Source organism: Bos taurus, chromosome 8, assembly GCF_002263795.3.
Source record: "Bos taurus isolate L1 Dominette 01449 registration number 42190680 breed Hereford chromosome 8, ARS-UCD2.0, whole genome shotgun sequence".
Lineage (NCBI taxonomy): Eukaryota > Metazoa > Chordata > Mammalia > Artiodactyla > Bovidae > Bos > Bos taurus.
In genome coordinates this window covers 62,078,534-62,092,651 of record NC_037335.1, presented here as the reverse complement: position 1 = coordinate 62,092,651, position 14,118 = coordinate 62,078,534, and the positions used below count along the sequence as shown (strand labels likewise).

Sequence of the window (14,118 nt, the reverse complement as noted above, 5' to 3'; positions counted from 1 at the left end):
CTGAGTTGAATGTTTCTCTCGGGCTGTGGAGACCCTCTAGGATAATTGTTGAAGAATCTGAGTATCAGTCCAGGCCCTGCTTCCAGGACTCTGCCTTATGTTCTTCCTGCTCACGGAAAGCAATTCTCTGGCTACCTGTGTAGGCTCCAGAACACCAGGCTGCTTTGTGAAGGGCTGAGTCAGGAAGCAACTGGTCAGACTCCCGAGGGCCACCTCTTATGCCCTCTCCCATCTTCCTGATCTCTCTTGGCAGAGGAGCCTTTGTGGGCGCTCTGACATACATACTCATTAAGCCTCACCATGTCCTTGCAAAGGAAGTGTTGTCTCATTTCACAGGTGATGGAGGCTCTGGACAAGTCACTTCCCTGGGGTCCCACCAGCAAAAAAGGGAGAAGGCATTACAGATCCAGACCTGCATCTTCAGAACATGGGGGCGGGGAGCTGACAAGGGTGGGTGGGAGCATCTGCTTCGAGCCAGACTTTGGGGAGAGTCTGCAATTGCTCAGCGTCTCTGGAGTGGAGCCGGGCTCCTCCTGGGTGCTGTCGTGGACCGCAGCAGTGAGGAGCTGATTTGCCAGGTGGAATTGTCCTGAGGGACTTTGGCTTTTTAATGAGGCACACCCACAGGGGCAAGGCCCAATGCAGGGCAGTTTGAGTTTACCAGAAACCTGTTCAGATCTCAGGCATTCTCTGTCCAAAGAAGCATCCTTCTAATTTCTGCTCCGTGCTTTCTTCGTACCTTGGAGACTATGCTCAAATTTACCCATGTTTTTATGTTTTTAAGGAAATAGGTGATTAAACTGGACATTTTCTGGGTGTAATGACCTTGCAGCAGCTCCTTTGACTTGGAATTCCTTGTGTGTAACATCACCATCACCGCAGTGACTGATGGCGGGGCTGGGGGCTGGGTTAGCCAGCACCGTGTAAGTGTTCCAGGAAGTAGCTCATTGAGCTGCCGTGAAGCTCGCATGGGAGGGGAGGTGACAGAGGTGGGTGCCAGGGATGGCAGCCGAGCAAGGGGTGGCACAGAACAAGTTTACGTTCGACCTTTTAGGGTGACCTTTCTTTTTTTGATGCTGTAATATTTATGTGTGTGAGTGCACATAGCTTCTAGTAACGGGGCAGGTCTCTTTGGTATGTAAGAATAATGCTCCTGGGATGAGCACGGCCTCTGTGCCTGAGATGGCGTGCCTCTCTATACTGGTCTGAAAGGAGACCAGGCTGATGTCAAGCAGATCTGGGATGGTCACTTGCCACCAAGTGGGCCTCAGTTTCTCACTGAGAAGCAGGTGCCTTAGAGTGGACAGTCACTAGTACTTGTAGCCGCTTTTGGCTGTGAACTAGCTGTTTTGACCCTGGGTGGCACGTTCTGTGATTCTGTTTTTCCCGGTTTAAGGAAGGATAGATCAGTAATAACAGCAGCAGCAGTGGCAGCCATTGCCAAGTTCTCTCATACTTGTTTATAGCACTTGGTGTGAATTCTTGTCAGATCTTCACCATTACTCTTTGAAGTGTAGGTGCCCATTCCCCTGATAAACTAAGGCACAGAGATATTAAGTAATTGCTCCAAGGCAACATAGCCAGGTAGTCAGTTGGGGGTGCTGTCTGCCAACACCCTGTTTAGCAGCTACGTAGGGTCTGTCCAGCTTGATTTTCAGCCTCCTCATCATGGCCCATGTGGAGTAGGGGGCCTATGATTAACTGGCAAGGTTTTGTTCTCCGCAGTCTTGGCACCACGCAGCAAGCGGTAGAGAGCTTGTGGGAGGTATGATTTGGTGAACGGAGAACTCAGGCCACCCCATTGGCTGTAGCTAGGATGGAGTGCATGGAGAAGCATGCCTGTTTTTCCAGGGGCTCCTCTTACCCACTTCCCTCTTGTCTGCTTCAGCTCACCCTCTCCCGTCGGCTCCCCTAGTGTCATCCATGGGATTTAGGTTGTGGCTCCAAGATGGAGGTCAGGTCTCCATGGAGCCTCAGAATCCATGTATGCCTGGACCTCACTTTTTGTCCTGATCACCTCTCTCACCCCAACAGCAGCTCTGGAGATAACACCTAGGTGTTAAGGAGTTAACACCTAGGGCTCTATGGAACCCCCCTGGAAAGCTAGTAACCCAGTCCCAGCTTTCCTTTTTATAGGTGAGGAAACTGAAGCTCAAAAAGGTCATGATCCTTTTGAGACTTTTTAAAACATTCTGGTTAAATATGAAGCTACTTTGTGAAGTACTGAGTTACCCATCCCTAGAGGCATCCAAGCAGAGGCAAGACAACCAGCACTGGGAGAGGACATGAAAGTAGTGAAGTCTCAGATGTGTGGTTGGTTCAAGCTACCTCTTAGGCCTGTGCCAGCCCTGAGCTCCAGGGTGTCCTGATTCACTGTGCCCTGCCCTGTCATTAGACACCTAGGACCAGTCCCACAAAGGGAGCACCTGAGACCAGCTCTGAATAGGAGAGGATCTGGTTAGGGCTGGCAGCTTCCTTTCTCAGTGCCAGCCTGACTCACAGCAACTGTTCAGTCCTGGTTCCCCTTTTCTTATTCCTTGGCCCATCCCTTGAGGTCAGGTTCTGGTCTTGACCTTTTCCATGTGTGCGCTGAAGAGGAAGGATCATACCACTTCTTGATGTCCATCCTGCCCCTGTGTCTACCTTTAGTGTCCCCAGGCCAAACCTCCCACTGAGCTGGTAGAATCATGCCACCCCTCTCCAAAACCCTGCTTTGCAGCCCATTCTCTCCTTCTTCCCTGAGGCTTGATGCTGGGACTTGAGAGCTCCAGATGCACAGAGACACCTACTGATGCAGAGGGAAGGGTGTTGGGCTGAGTCAGGCCCACTGGGGTGACTGTGTGGGCCAGGGTGCTTAGCGTGTTGGGGACCGCATTGTAAAACAAGGCATGTAACACTGATGTGAGTCTTGGGTGGAGGAACAAACTTCGTACATGTGCTTGAGATCGTTGATGTTGGGGGCAGAGGGCCTGTTTGGTCCTTCACGTGGTTTTCTGTGCTGCTGAATTCTCTGACCAGTCCCCATCGGGGCCCTGCCCATTTGGAGTGCATGCATGCATACTCAGTTGCTCAGTCATGTCCGATTCTGCAGTGCTATGGACCGTAGCCCGCCAAGCTTCTCTGTTATGGGATTTCCCAGGCAAGAATGCTGGAGTAGGTTGCATTTCTAACTCCAACCCATTTGGAGGTGGGTGGCCAAACAAGCAGGACGCTGGAGCAGTTGGTTCCCAGGTCCTCTGCAGTACTTTGGTACCCGGAGCCTTTGCCAAGCCCTGCTGTGTAGGCATCTGGACCATGTAGCCTAGGCAAATACTGCCTCTGCCTCTGGGAATATCTGTGAAGCATGGAGACAGACATGGACCCCAGGGCTGGTTGGTGCGTGGAGGTGAGCTGTAAACCTCCAAGAGTTCAGAGCAGAGACAGCAGCTTCCTGTTGGGCCATCCCAGGTGGGTGGGAGGTGAGAATGGTGGGGGTGAGAGCTGGGCCTGGCAGCCAGGCAGAGGGAAGAGCTTGAACAAAGGCATGGAGGTGTGGGAACTCTCTGCCCGAGAGGAGTGGCAGGAGATGAGGCTTCTGATAGGATCCTGATAGGAAAAGCACGGGGCAAGAGCATGTAAAGATGGATGAGATCATCAGGCCCTTGTTACCCTAAAGGCACAGAATATTTCTCACCCGGGATCCTTCCTCCCCAGGCCTTCAACCCCAGGAATTCTCAGAGATGCCCACGGTGATGGTGGTGACAAGGAAGGTGGGAGTTTGTTTTTTTAGAGGGCTCTCCTCTGTGTCAGGCGCTGCTCCAAACCCTTTCCCTGACGCGCTCATTTAGTCCTCCCAAGGAACCTATGAGATTTAAGTACTACTATCATCCCCATTTTACAGATGAGAGCACTGAGTCTCAGAAAGGTTAAGTAAGCAGCAGAACCAGGAAAAGCAGCACCCCCTGGAGCCCCTGCCTTTAGCTAAAATGCACTCACATCTGTCCTGGACTCCCAGAGGGTCTGCAAAAATAACTGGGAATTTTACAGTTACTTAGGCCTCATTTTGAGGTGTGACTCCCCCCACCCACCCCCCATCCTATATAAAATTGTTCAAAGTGTCATCTCACAGGATGAATCATATAAGCATTAGTTGAAAGCATTTCATATAATTTTTAATATGTAAGCAATTATACATTTAAAAGTCCTTAGCATGTTTTTATTATAAAATCAACTTTATAGCATAATAAGAGGAAATTAAAAGAAAACCATTTCACACAGAGCCCTGCTGCTCACGACTTGCCTTATGCCCTTTTAAACTCCATGTGCTCATGGGCACTCTCCAGGTAAAGCCAGTTACTGATTTGATTTGATTACTTTTATTTTTGGCCATGGCATTCGGGACCAGGGATCGAACCCGTGCCCCCTGCAATGGAAGTGTGGGAGTCTGGCCCCTGGACTGCCAGGGAGGTCACTGATTTTAAAGGTGGAGGTGCAGGTGGGGTCATCCTTTCATATCTTCTTATCCTCTGGCGTGGCCTCTTCCAGTGGCAGTGTGCTTTCTGAGAGAATGATGGTTGTGTACCACTTTCAAGTCTCTGTATTCCAGTGGCGGCCTGTTTCTGGAGGGAGGAGGCAGGAATGTGGACTCTAGCCCTGGCTCTGCTCTGGTGTACTGTGTGACCTGAGGCAGGTTGCTTCCCCTCTCTGGGCCTCAGTTGCCTCATCTGAAAAACCAGATGCTGCCTTCTTCCCTAGGCTCAATGAGGGTCTTTATAAGCCCTTAGGTTTCCTGCCTTTGTGGTCACAGTGGGCTTCTCTGGCTGTCCTGGGCAGGCCTGACAACCCCACCCGCACCTTGCCGCCACTGCCCTCCTCGTAGCAGCAGCCCAGGTCTTGCCAGGTTGTGAGGAAGAGCTGGCATGGCACCGTCCCAGGAGCTTCAAGTCTGTACCCTCTGGATGGCCACCTCCAGATGCCATTCCTGGAGCTGTTAGTCTTGAATCCCAGAATGAAATCCCCAAACACTAGCAAATGCTTCTCAGAGAAGGCGCCCTCTGAGTCTTGCCTGGCCATCAGAGAGAGGGGCCGCCTCCTGCCTGAGATTCCTGCCCTCCTTACATGTTCACTGTCGTCCCTGCCCTCCCACTTGAGGCAATCCCCCTTTTTTTTTTTTTTAATTGAAGTATAGTTGATTTACAGCGTGTTAAGTTCTGCTGCACAGCAAAGTGATTCAGTTATACACACCTATACATTCTTTTTTAAATATTCTTTTCCATTATGGTTTATCACAAGGTAGTGAATACAGTTCCCTACGCTATACAGTGGGACCTTGTTGTTTATCTATTCTCTGTATAATAGCGTGAGGCAACACTATTTTCCTGTCCTTTTAGTAGTGGGCAAGTAAAGGGCCTTTCCGTCTGGGCCCCTGAGCCCAGGCCCTTCCTAGCTCTGCAGCACCGTGGAGCAGTGGACTCTGCTCCCAGGATGTCTGTGCACCCGTCTCTCCTTCTCACCTGGCCTCCTCCACAGCCCGGCTATCCGAACAGTCTCCACACCCTTCGTTCCCCTCACCCGGTACAAGCCCCGTGCTCCTTTCCGTCTGCCTGCTCTCCTAGTTGCCTCAGGCTCCAACCTGTCCTGGGGAGGGGGAGCGTCACAGGTCTCCACCGGCTGGGGGATGGCAGATGGCACTCCCCTTAAAGAGCAGTCTTTCTGCCGAGCATCCTCTTTCCACATGAGGCCCAGAGAGGGGCACAAGCTGGCCAGAGTCACACAGCCACAAGCTGTGTGAGAGCAGGTCTCCTGACTTCTAACACAGGGCTCCTGCCCTGGTTTTGAAATGTTTGGAAACCTGCCCAGGCACTCTCCTGCCTGACAGATAGAAGGCTTGGTCATGGACTGTGCAGAGTTCCCTGGCTGGTCTATCATTTACCAGAATGACTTACCTACCAGACAGGAAAGAGATAATCAAGTGTAAATAGATTTTGGATTAGTCACCCAATGACTTTCATGTTCTTGAGAAACAGCACAGCTCACACACACCCAGTGCTGCTTACCTGCTGAGCTCCAGGACTGGGAAGGCCGGGTGGGGAGAGGAGCTGCTGAGGAGGACAGCAGGAAGTTCAGGTTCCCGTGGTGACCAGCAGGCCCACACTGGCAGTCACTTCCTCTTCTCTTACCCCGAGTGCCCCTTGCCCTTTTGACCCTTGACATTGAGCGTGTTCAGCTTTTCAGGAAAGTTCTGACAGGACTGGGACAGGCCATGGACAGCTGACAGTCACTGATGGCATTCCTGCTGTGTGCCAGACCCCGGCCCCTGCCCTCCAGGGGCCCCTGGTGGCATGGGGAGCTTGACAAGGACTCAAACACTGGTGTCTGTAGTATGAAACAGGCCAAGCAGAATGACACTGAAAAGAGAATACAGGAAGGGGTGGGAAGGGCTCCTGAAGACCAGGGTGGGTTGCACGGCAAGGGGGCGCTAAGCAGAGCCACATTTGACATCTTGACTCGAAACCGTCTTCCCATTGAGGCCTTCCCTGGCCACTTACCTTAAATTTCAACCCATCTGCAACACTTCTTGCCTCTCCTTCTCTGCTTGACTTTGTTCCTTAACTCTGCTATTTAACACACTTCATCCATTTATAGTCTGTCTGCCACTAAGATGTGGGTTTCACAAGGGCAGAAATGTCCGCTATGTTCCTGCTGTAACCTCAGTAGCTAAAGTTGTATGTGGCACAAAGTTGGGACTCAGTAAATAGTCATTGAATGTGTAAGGCTGTTAATTAATTCCAAGGACGAGGGGCTGGGTGACAGACATGCTGGGGCCCCCTCAGGAGCCCAGAGACATCACATCCTCCTTGAAGGGTGACAGATCTGGAAGTCCCAGTTTAACCAGTTGCTGAGTTGGTGGGGAGGGGGGCGGTGCAGAGAAGGAGCTGGCTTGACCTTGGGTGGGAGTCGGGCAGGAGATGCTTGGTGCCTTGTTCTACCCTGGAGATCAGTTCTGTCTCCATGCTGCGGGGCGCCCTGGGGTCTCCAGTGGTGCCTCCTCCCTCTGCTCCCTCCCTGGCTGAGAGCTCTTTGAAGGTGAGGACTGGGTGTTACCCATCCTCACATCTCTGGGCCCAGTAACTATTTACCAGGTGAATGAATGAGCCCAGGAAACAAGTCTAGGTGAAGAATCAATGAATGGGAAGAAAGCAAACAGTAAACAGCTACTTGCTATAAACAATTTTTTCTATTTTGCCAAGAAACCGCTGTCTGAAGTCACAAGGGCTGAGTCAGGGAGCCATGTGCGATGCGTGTGTTCATTGGATGGATGTTTGCAGGCATCCACTGTGCGTTGGCACCATTCTGTGCTCTAGGGGTTGAGTGGTGAACAAGCCGAGGCCCTGTTCTTGTGAGGCTTTCGCTCTGGGTGCAGGATCAAAGGGGAGTGTTACGTAACCGTGATTCCCATAAACTCATTTCTGGGAACTCTGGTCCTGGGAGGTCTGTTTCGCAGACACTCCGCGGCCTCTGGGCACTGCAGCTCTACGGCTTTCTCAGAGTCAAGGGCAGAATGGAGACTTGTCTCCAGAGCCCTGGCCACCTTCAGGAGGCAGGATGGTCTCAGTGCTGTCTTTGGGGTTAGAGGGGCACAGCTCTGGCTCAGGGGCTGGCTGCTGTGTTCCTCTCTCTTCTTGGCCTCAGGGCAGGAGCACGAACTCTAGGGGTTGTCATGAATTTTCTCAGAGCAGCAAGCCCCATCCTGTGTGCTGGCACCAGCCTCATAGGTGTGAGGTTCCAGACCCCAGGAACGCAGCACCTAATTCCTCTCTGTCTCCTGGCAGCTCTGAGAGAAATAGGCATCCTCCCAAAGGTGGAAATGAAGGAATGGGAATGTGAAATTAAGGAGCTCACCTCCCCACCCCTGCCTCTTGCCCTTTCGAATTCCAGAGAGACATTAAAAGATCTGAAGGCACAGAGACTGATGGGAGTGCTGTCCAGAAGTAGATGCCAGGCAGCAAAGCTCCTTCATCCCCTATCCACCCAGCAGCGCACCTCGGGTGTGGGCAGAGCACGGAGGCTGTGGGGAAACACCACCCATCCTGGGCAGGTTAGGAAGCCGTTTAGGAAGTCACGCCACCTGGGTGCGGAGGATGGATTAGAGCAAAGAGAAGCAAGAGGCAGGGCAACTGGTTCTTTGGTCCTGTGGCTGCGACAGTCATCCAGGCCAGGGGGCTGAGGCTGGAGCCAGGGCCGGGGCTGTGGGGTGCTGTGGGTGGGAGCAGGTGGATGGGATAGAAGAGCTTGCCCGTCGGGTGCAGTGGGTGAGAGGGAGGGAGGAGCTGGGATCCTGGGGAGTGGGAGGATGAGCGTGTCAGTTACCCAATGGGGACTGTCATATTCAAGAAGGGGAGGAAGTTTCTCGGGGGAAGATTCAGTGGGTTCAGATGTGGCACCTTTGCGTTCCATGTGTTTGGAGCTGCTTGACAGGGCCTACCCAAGGAGACCGCCCACTGGAGTTTCTGCCCCTCCAAAAGCCTGAAGAGGGAGATTAGTGATTTGCCCTCACACCCTATTATTTGACTAATTAATTGTACCCTCCTCTAACTAGGGCTCAGCTTGGCTTTCTGCAAGTTTGTAACAGTGACAGAGTGCTGTATTTAAAGGGCTCTTTTATAGATTATGCCGAGAATCTCCTTAAGGCACCCGGGAGGAAGCAGTGCCATTATTTTCATCTTGCAGATGGGAAAGCTGAGTCATGGAGGCTCCCTGGAATTGTGCCCAATTCCAGGCCCCCTCTCCCTGCAGGGTCAGTGCCTGGCCGCTCGAGGGAAGGATGCTGAGTAACAATGGGTTTGCATTTTTTTTTTGATGCAAACTTTCTGTCTGTGGGACAACTTGACAGGTGCCCGAGATCTATTCCTCCTCCACCTCCTTACCCTTCTTCTTCGTCCTGGGGAATCCTGCCTTTCAACTCTCACCTAGCTTGGTCTGTGTGTTTTCATGGTACTCTGCCTCCTTTTTGGTCCTTTTTTGAAACTGGCAGTGTGAGCACAAATAAATAAAATGTCTCATTTCCCTCCTTTCCAGAATGCATGCTTCTAATTGTACCTGGCGACCTGAAAAGTGATGTACTGGAGAAGGGGTCACCTCCTGGGGCCTGAGCCCCTCTGTGGGCTCCACAATCACTCTTTGTGCAATCGCACTGATACAGAGCTTACCACATTGCTTTGTAATTTATCTGCTGGGCTGGGGGCCCCTGGAGGGCAGGGACCACAGGGACCACAGGGCTTGGAAGTCTTGTTGTCAGACTATTGGCACCCAGTGCTTGAGATACTGGCCTGGAACTTTCTGTTGAAGAATGTCCCCAGGTCAGAATGTGCTGGTTTGGGTGGAATGTTGTGAAACAGTTGGTAAACTCTCCCTCCAAGTTTATAGGCTTCCAGGTCCAGAGCTGGGTCTCACGCCCTGGCCAGCTCACCCCTTGGTCCTGGTCACTGGGTCCCCCTCCTGTCCCTCTCTCTGATCCTGGGCTCAGCCCGCTGCCTGTGCCTCTGTAGATTCACTCCCAGGCCTTGGGTCTGTATGCGGGGACCAGCACAGACACTTGTGTCCCCAGGCCCCAACCGCAGTGTCCTCCAGATTGGGAGGCCTTTCAGTCTGCACTGCCCTTGTCACCCTCCCTTGGCTCAGGGTGTCACCAGCTGCCCCTCCCCCTCCCCGTCTAGCTGGGCGCCCGAGTGTCTGAACCCTGGTCTCCCTCACATGACCAGCCTTCCTCACACCTTTCTTCAGCACCAGCATCCTGCTTGCCGAAGCAGGGCCATCTTTGGCCTCACCCACCTGACCCTGCCAGCCAGCGGACCTGGCACAGTGCCAGATGGGGGAGAGTCTGCTCCTGTCCGTCTTTTCTTCACTGGGCTCCAACTCTAACTCAGTGCTTTGCTCATGCTCTGCCTCACCTTCTGACCCCAGCCCAGCCTGCCAGCTCAGGCTCGCCCTCCCCCGAAGCCCTCCCATCCCACCCACCAGCTTCATTCTAATTCAGAACTGACTGGTCAGCCTTCCATCAGGAACCTTGTCCTGCAGAGCACCCTCCTCACCCTCTCTAAGGCCCAGGGAGGCAGTACCTGGGGCTGTTTCCATTTTACTGGCTAGGAAGCCCAGAAGCAAAACCTTGAGTAACAACCAGGGGCCATGAGGGAGATTTCTGGCATCCTGGGAGCTGTGTTCCAGAAGCCAGGCAGGGGTGGGGGGCAGGTGGAGGACCCTGGGCTGAGGTTGGTGGAGAGGGATGGACAGTTTTCAGGTCAGACTGGATGGATCTGTGGGGGTCAGTTCCCACCCCCGTCAGTGACAAGAAGCAGAAACCTGAAAGTGGGGGCTGCAGTGCTCCAGACACAACTGCACAAGCCAGCAGAACTGAAAAACAGCCAGTGGACCACACCAACCCCGCACCTCCCAGCCCCGCCGCCGCCTTCCCTGGCCTCTTCTAGGGCTTTATTCCCACTCCCTAGCTCAGAGCTGCTTCTGCGGACAGTCTGCTGGGAAAAGGGTTAGTGCTGGCCCAGCTGCTCTTGGGGGAAGGGGGAGGGTTGGTTGGAGGGTAGGGTGGGTGGTGTCAGCCCCGATAAGGTAGAGGAGGGGCAGCCCCGCCCTTCAGGGTAAAGCTGAGGAGAGGGTTTTGCCCAGCACCTGTGGAGTTCCTGTAGTCCTGGGAGTTCGGAGGCACCTGGGCCTGCCCTCTGGAAGGCCATTCCAGGGGGAGGTGGCCCGTGCCATGGAACTGCGTCAGTGGTTGAGGATGTGAGATGTGGGCATAGACGTGCATCCCTGGCGACTACAGAGGAGGGCATGGACTGGTCTGCTTGGGCTGGGGGGTGGCATGGGTTAGGACAGACTCCCCTACCTGGTGGCTGGGCTGGGAAGCGTGGTGGGAGTAGAGGCAGCGGGGGCGTGGCTGAGCCCAGGTGCCAAGGAGGCCTGGAAGGAGGAGCTGCAGGACTGGCCCACAGGCAGCAGGGAGGCCTCTGAATTGTGAAAGACACCCACCCAAGGCAGTCGCCTTGGCTCTTGGCTCCCCAACCTCTACCCCACCTTCAACCCACCTCCACCCCAGCTCAGCAACCCACCTCTACCAAAGCTTTGCCTAGGCTTTCATGCAAAGGAATCTTGTTGAGTTGAGCCTCAAAGGAAACTAGGCAATGTTCTTATGATTTTCATAATTTGCACCCAGAAATTAGGAGGAAGGGTTTGTTTGTTATTAATACACACAGCCTGTGTGCCCCCTAGACTTGAAACTAATTTTCATCTGGACAAAGATTTGCTGTAAATCCCGAAGCTCTCAGTGCAAAGAGAAAGTTGCCGGCTGCCCTCTGGGCCCCAGCCTCTTACCCTGCCTCAGTCCTGAACATTCCCAGGAGAAGGGCAGACTCTCTTTCTGAGGCTGAGACCAAGGAGTCACCTCGGTCTCCAATAACACCACGCAGAGTTCAGGTCAAAGTCAGCTAGAAACGGATGGCAGATTTCAGATGAAGCGCTACTTCCAATGGACTCCAGGCTATGGGCACCAGGTCCTGGGGAGGCTGTGAAGCCCAAGGGTTCCATGCAACCAAACCAACCAAACCTGAGTCTCTGTGTCTCCTGCATTGGTGGGTGGGTTCTTTACCACTAACGCCACCTGGGAAGCCCAGATAATCTGTGTGCAATGCAGGAGACCCAGGTTCGATCCCTGGAGCAGGGCATGGCAATCCACAACAGTATTCTTGCCTGGAGAATCCCATGGACAGAGGAGGAGACTGAGTGCTCAAGGCAGCGTTCGGAGGACTGTTGGTGGGCACCAGGGGAGAGCTCTGTGCCAGTGAGTATGTGCCCTCCAAGGGAACCAACCTGGGTTCCCTCTGGAGCCAGCTGGCCCTCCTTCCTGCTCTTAGGTCTGGGGACCATGTCCCCAGACACCTGTTCTCATCCTGCAGTGAGGCTGGACTGCAGAGGACCCCGCTGTCCTGGACAAAGTTTCCAGGTCACACCGGAAGCACTGGCCACACAGGAGCCGCCCAAGGTTCCGGGACAGGGCTGCCTGGGCCCTCCCATCCACAGCCTGTGTGTTTTTGCTCACACAGCACGAGGAGAGGCTCAGTTGCGTCTGGAAAGAGCCCTGGGTTTGACACTAGACGCGGAGCTATAATTATCATCTTTAATTACACAACAGTGCCTCTGCCAGGGAGACATACTGGACGATTATCTCCTCTCCTGACAAGGGTGGTTCCATTTCCCTTTATAAGTACTGACATAAACAGCACACACGCACTTGGGATTCCAGAATTATGAAAGGCCCATTCAGAGTTGTCTACAAGGACCCCTGGTTTCTTTTCCTGGAGAAAGTGGCCAGCCAGGTGGAAGCCTACTGCTGAAAAAAAAAATGCCAGCTTACCTCACATTGACTTGATCTCTAGCGTTAGAAGAAAAGAACACACCTTTTTCCTAATGCTTAAAAAAAGAATAGCAAAAAACCACCTAACAATAGCCCTTGTGTTGTTGACCTGCACATATCCATGCTCCTTTAATTCTCATGTCACCCTGGGGAGGTAGACAGGACAGGACATGTGGTGTTTATCCCTGTTATGTAGGCAGGGCTATGAAGACTCAGAGAGGTTAAGGCACTTTCCTAAAAACACACAGGAAACCAGGACCAGAGCCCAGTACCTGACCATAAGCCTGGCTTCCGCACACACAGTCCAGTTTCCGTGATTCATTTCAGGAGCTTCTTCACCCCTGGTCCTCTGGGGCACTCGGGGCAAGAGAAGCCATTCTGGCCCAAAGTACCTTGCACATTAGAGGGGTGTGATGAGGGCAGCCTGCAGTGACTCTGGAGGACAAGCCATGCTAGAGTCCCCAGATGACAGGTTAGCCCTGTGTTGCAGACAGCATCCCGCTTGCCTCAGAGCAGGTCCACCAGGGCAGGAGCATGCAGGAGACATGAAGGCTCCATGGAACACCCACCCACGCTCTCTGCCCCCAGGTCTGCTCTCCGGAGGCCAAGAGGCCCCTCATCTCTGCTGATCTCTGAAACATGAAGAGTGTCAGTCCAACACCCTGCCCGCCACCCTGGGTCAAGAGGAGGGGCAGGCCGCCTTGAAGATGTGAGTTCAGGGCCTTCCAACGTCAGTTTGTGTCATAGTCAACATGGGGAAGCCAGGGGAGGTAGATGTTGCACATGCAGATTCCCAGGCCTTGCACCAATATACACTCTCGCTGGGGCCCAGGAATCTGCCTTTTAATAGCTGGCTCCATGACTCTGGGACAGATGGTCCCATGGTTTGAGAGCTTCACTTTAGCCTGAGGTCTCTTTCAATTCCTGGCACTCTGGTCTGGTCTTCCAGCAGCATTACGCTCCTTGACTTCTTGCCTCCTTCTTTTTCTGCCTCTGCTGCAGGGGCATGGACATCCATTCTGGTATCTTATTGACATCCCCACCATCCCCCTTGCAAGTCCTGAGCACTGGGAGCTGCAGAGAGGAGCAGAAACCCCTCCTCTGGCAGTTGTCAGTGGCAGGGGAACAGCCTTGCAGACTCAGCCTGTTAGTTTCACAGAGCTAGAAATCTGTGAGTGACTGGATTAGACAGGGCCAGGGTAGAGGGCGTTTTATGGTTTGGTGGGGGATCGTGAGCTGAAGGACTCTGGAGCTCATCCCAGCTCCACAGCCTGGTTTAAGCATGGGCAAGGCACTGCCCCTGTGGGCCTCAGTTTTCCCATTTCTAAAGTCAAAGCTCTGACCTGGTCACGAGGAGATTAAAGTGCTAATCTCCATTGGTGGTGGCAGTAGCAGCAATAAGACAGAGTGGAATTCCACAGAGCCCCCTGGCCCTGGCACTCGACACTCCGCACAGATGCCCTCCTGGGCACTGCAGGCAGGGCTGCAGCCTTTGTTCTCTGTCACCAGTCACCACCAGACCTCCACATGGCCTGTTTCACCCTGCAGACCAGAGCTCAAGCCACACCAGAGATCCTGGGGGCTATCTTTCCAGAGAAGCCTGCTTCCAAATGGAGCAGATTTCACCATGCCTACTTTTTAAAAAAATCTTTTAAAATATACATTTTAAAAGGTTGTCATTTTACACATACATCATCCCGTAAAGAGGAAGGGCATTT

General features: G+C 53.2%; 1 protein-coding gene and 1 long non-coding RNA gene across 2 annotated transcripts in view; one reads left to right on the top strand and one right to left on the bottom strand.

The window, feature by feature from the left end:
• Positions 1-14,118, top strand: part of SHB (SH2 domain containing adaptor protein B) — a 135,372-nt gene that overhangs the window by 51,420 nt on the left and 69,834 nt on the right. The gene's annotated exons all lie outside the window — the stretch shown is intronic.
• LOC132345964 (uncharacterized) lies at positions 4,340-6,599 on the bottom strand. Its single transcript, XR_009495592.1, has 2 exons — positions 6,036-6,599; positions 4,340-4,598 (listed from the first exon to the last, which is right to left on the bottom strand). It is a non-coding gene; the product is annotated as an uncharacterized lncRNA (long non-coding RNA).